Source organism: Dama dama, chromosome X, assembly GCF_033118175.1.
Source record: "Dama dama isolate Ldn47 chromosome X, ASM3311817v1, whole genome shotgun sequence".
In the NCBI taxonomy this organism is placed as follows: Eukaryota; Metazoa; Chordata; class Mammalia; order Artiodactyla; family Cervidae; genus Dama; species Dama dama.
The window spans coordinates 101,400,415-101,404,526 of NC_083714.1; the positions used below are offsets into that span (position 1 = coordinate 101,400,415).

Here is a 4,112-nt window from a genome sequence, read left to right on the forward strand (position 1 = left end):
CAGATGGGTTCCAAATTGGGAAGGAGCATATCAAGACTGCATATTGTCACCCTGCTTATTTAACTTATATGCAGAGTACATCATGAGAAACACTGGGCTGGATGAAGCACAAGCTGGAATCAAGATTGCTGGGAGAAATATTAATAACCTCAGATATGCAGATGACACCACCCCTATGGCAGAAAGGGAAGAAGAACTAAAGAGCCTCTTGATGAAAGTGAAAGAGGAAAGTGAAAAAGTTGGCTTGAAGCTCAACATTCAGAAAACTAAGATCATGGAATCTGGTCCCATCACTTCATGGCAAAGAGATGGAGAAACAGTGGAAACAGTGACAAACTTTATTTTTCTGGGCTCCAAAATCACTGCAGATGGTGATTGCAGCCATGAAATGAAAAGATGCTTGCTCCTTGGAAGAAGAGCTATGACCAACCTACACAGCATATTAAAAAGCAGAGACATTACTTTGCCAACAAAGGTTCGTCTAGTCAAAGCTATGGTTTTCCCAGTAGTCATGTATGGATGTGAGAGTTGGACTATAAAGAAAGTTGAGCACTGAAGAATTGATGCTTTTGAACTGTGGTGTTGGAGACGACTCTTGAGAGTCCCTTAGACTGCAAGGAGATCAAACCAGTCAATCCTAAAAGAAATCAGTCTTGAATATTCATTGGAAGGACTGATGTTGAAGCTGAAGCTTCAATACTTTGGCCACCTGCTGTGAAGAAGTGACTCATTGGAAAAAACCCTGATGCTGGGAAAGATTGAAAGCAGGAGGAGAAGAGGATGACAGAGGATGAGATGGTTGGATGGCATTACTGACTCAGTGGACATCAGTCTGAGTAAGCTCCAGGTGTTGGTGATGGACAGGGAGGCCTGGCATGCTGCAGTCCACGGGGTCGCAAAGAGTCAGACAGGACTGAGTGACTGAACTGACTGAAGTCAGAATGAGAAAGACAAATTATGTATGTTCTGTTCTGTTCAGTCGCTAAGTTGTGTTTGATTGTTTGTGACTCCACGGACTGTAGCACACCAGGCTTCCCTGAGAAACTCATGTCCATTGAGTTGGTGGCACTATTCAATCATCTCATCCTCTGTCACCCCCTTCTCTTCCTGCCCTCAATCTTTCCCTATAATATGGCTTATATGTGAAATCTAGAAAAATGGTACAGATGAACTTATTTGCAATGCAGAAATAGTCACAGATGTAGAAGACAAAATTATGGTTACCAAATGGGCATGGTGGGATGGGATAGGAATTAGGAGATTGAGATATATACACTACTGTAAATAAAATAGATAAGTAATGAGAGCCTACTGTTTAGCACAGGGAACTCTACTCAGTGCTCTGTGGTGACTTAAATGGGAAGGAAATCTAAAAAAGAGTGCATATATGTATATGTATAACTGGGTAAAGCTCAAGCTGGAATCAAGATTGCCAGGAGAAATATCAATAACCTCAAATATGCAGATGACACCATCCTAATGGCAATAAGTGAAGAGAAACTAAAGAGCCTCTTAATGAAGGTGAAAGAGAAGAGTGAAAAAGTGACTTTAAAACTCAACATTCAAAAAACTAAGATCATGTGCTCGCTTCGGCAGCACATATACTAAAATTGGAATGATACAGAGAAGATTAGCATGGCCCCTGCGCAAGGATGACACGCAAATTCGTGAAGCGTTCCATATTTTTTTTGAATTCTGTGGGAGAAGGTGAGGGTGGGATGTTGCGAAAGAACAGCATGTATATTATCTATGGTGAAACAGGTCACCAGCCCAGGTGGGATGCATGAGACAAGTGCTCGGGCCTGGTGCACTGGGAAGACCCAGAGGAATCGGGTGGAGAGGGAGGTGGGAGGGGGGATCGGGATGGGGAATACGTGTAAATCTATTGCTGATTCATGTCAATGTATGACAAAACCCACTGGGGGGAAAAAAAAAAGAAAAAAAAAAAACTAAGATCATGACATCTGGGCCCATCATTTCATGGCAAATAGATGGAGAAAAAGTCAGAACAGTAGCAGACTTTATTTTCTTGGGCTCCAAAATCACTGTAGATGGTGACTGCAGCCATGAAATTAAAAGATGCTTGCTCCTTGGAAGAAAAGTTATGACAACCCTAGACAGCATATTAAAAAGCAGAGAAATCATTTTGCCAACAAAGGTTTTTCCAATGATCATCTATGGATGTGAGAGCTGGACCATAAAGAAGGCTGAGCACCGAAGAATTGATGCTTTTGAACAGTGGTGCTGGAGAAGACTCTTGAGAGTCCCTTGAACAGCAAGTAGATCAAACCAGTCCATCCTAAAGGAAATCACCTTGAATATTCATTGGGAGGACTGAAGCTGAAGCTGAAGCTCCAATACTTTGGCCACCTGATGCAAACAACTGACACATTTGGAAAAGGCCCTGATGTTGGGAAAGATTGGAAGCAGGAGGAGAAGGGGAAGACAGAGGATGATTCAGTGGACTGATTCAGTGGACATGAGTTTGAGCAAACTCTGGGAGATTGTAAAGGACCTGGAAGCCTGGCAAAGCCTGGGGTTGCAAAGAGTTGGATACATTTGGGCTACTGATACAACATAACTGATTCAGTTTGCTGTACAGGAGAAATTAGCACAACATTGTAAAGCAACTATACTCTAGCAAAAATTAATTTTAAAAAAGCAAGACAAAACAAAATGTAGGCATTTATAACTATATTATAAGTTGTAATAAGCACTACTTTAGTAATATTTCATAAGTTTTGGTATGTTGTGTTTTTTTATTTTCATTCATTCCAAAGTATTTTCTAATTTACCTTATGATTTCCTCTGTGAGCCATTAGTTATGTAAGAGGATAATGTTTAATTTCCACACAGTTGTGAATTTCTCAATCTTCCTTCTGTTTTCGAGTTTTGATTTAATTCCATTATGTTCAGAGAACATACTTTGTGTGATTTCAACATTTTAAATTTACTGAGCCCAGTTTTATAGCCTAGAATGTGATCTATCATGGAGAATGTTCCATGTGTACCTTAGATGAATGTGTATTTTGTTGTTGTTAGTGGGATGTTCTATACATGTCTCTTATTTCTTGTGTTTGTATGTAGTTGTTCAAGTCTTCTATTTCCTTGTTGAACTTCTGCTTAGTTGTTTTATTTATTTTTGAAAGTGGTGAACTGAAGTCTCCACTTAGTATAATTAAATAGCTTATTTAATTATACTTAAATATTATTTAATTATATCCCCTTGAATCTTGACAACTTTTGCTTAATGTATTTTGAGGGCACTTTTATTAGGTGCATTTACATATTGTTATATACTCTTGAAAGATTGACACATTTTTATCATTATAAAATGTTCTTTCTTGTCTCTAGTAATGATTTTGTAGAGTCTATTGTGTCTGCTGCGTATAGCCACTGTAACTCTCTTTGGAGTACAGTTTCCATGGTATATATTTTTCTATCGTTATACTTTTAAACTATGTGTGTCTTTGAATTAATGTTTGTCTCATAAGCAGCAAATAGGAGTCATATTTTTTTCTTACACTTTGCAAATCTCTGCTTTTTTCATTGGAGTGTTCATCCATTTACCTTTAATGTAATTATTTATAAGGTAGGATTTATTATTTGTTTTCTGTCTTTTGTGTTCCTCCTCTACTACTGCCTTATTTTGTGTTAAACTGATGTTTTCTCATATACCATTTTTATTCTCTTATAGTTTCTTTTACTGTATTTTGAGGTATTTTCTTAGTGAATGCACCAAAGGTTACAATGAACACCTTTACTTTAAACACTTGCATTGGGATTAATCCTAGCCTGATTTCAATTATATAAAAAATGTGCACCAATATATTCCTGTTCCCCCCTCCCTTTTGCACCATTATTTTTGTACACATTACATTTTACCATATGTTAAATCAAGAACTGTAGATTCTACTGAATTTACTTTTAAGTCATATATGTTTTAATATGTTTTAACTAATGTATGTTTATGACTCTCTGCTTTACTACCTTTTTCCATTTACTGACTGACTACAGTTGTAATTGCACCTAATAAGGAGGCTTCTATTCTACCAAATTCCCTCTTTAGAAATCTTGTTTTAATATGTAAATTTTTCAATAATTTTGTTCCT

At 37.5% G+C, this 4,112-nt stretch overlaps 1 non-coding gene across 1 annotated transcript; it reads left to right on the top strand.

Annotated features, from left to right (window-relative positions):
• Window positions 1-1,580: 1,580 nt before the first annotated feature.
• LOC133053179 (U6 spliceosomal RNA) lies at window positions 1,581-1,687 on the top strand. Its single transcript, XR_009692114.1, has one exon. It is a non-coding gene; the product is annotated as a U6 spliceosomal RNA (small nuclear RNA).
• Window positions 1,688-4,112: the final 2,425 nt, after the last annotated feature.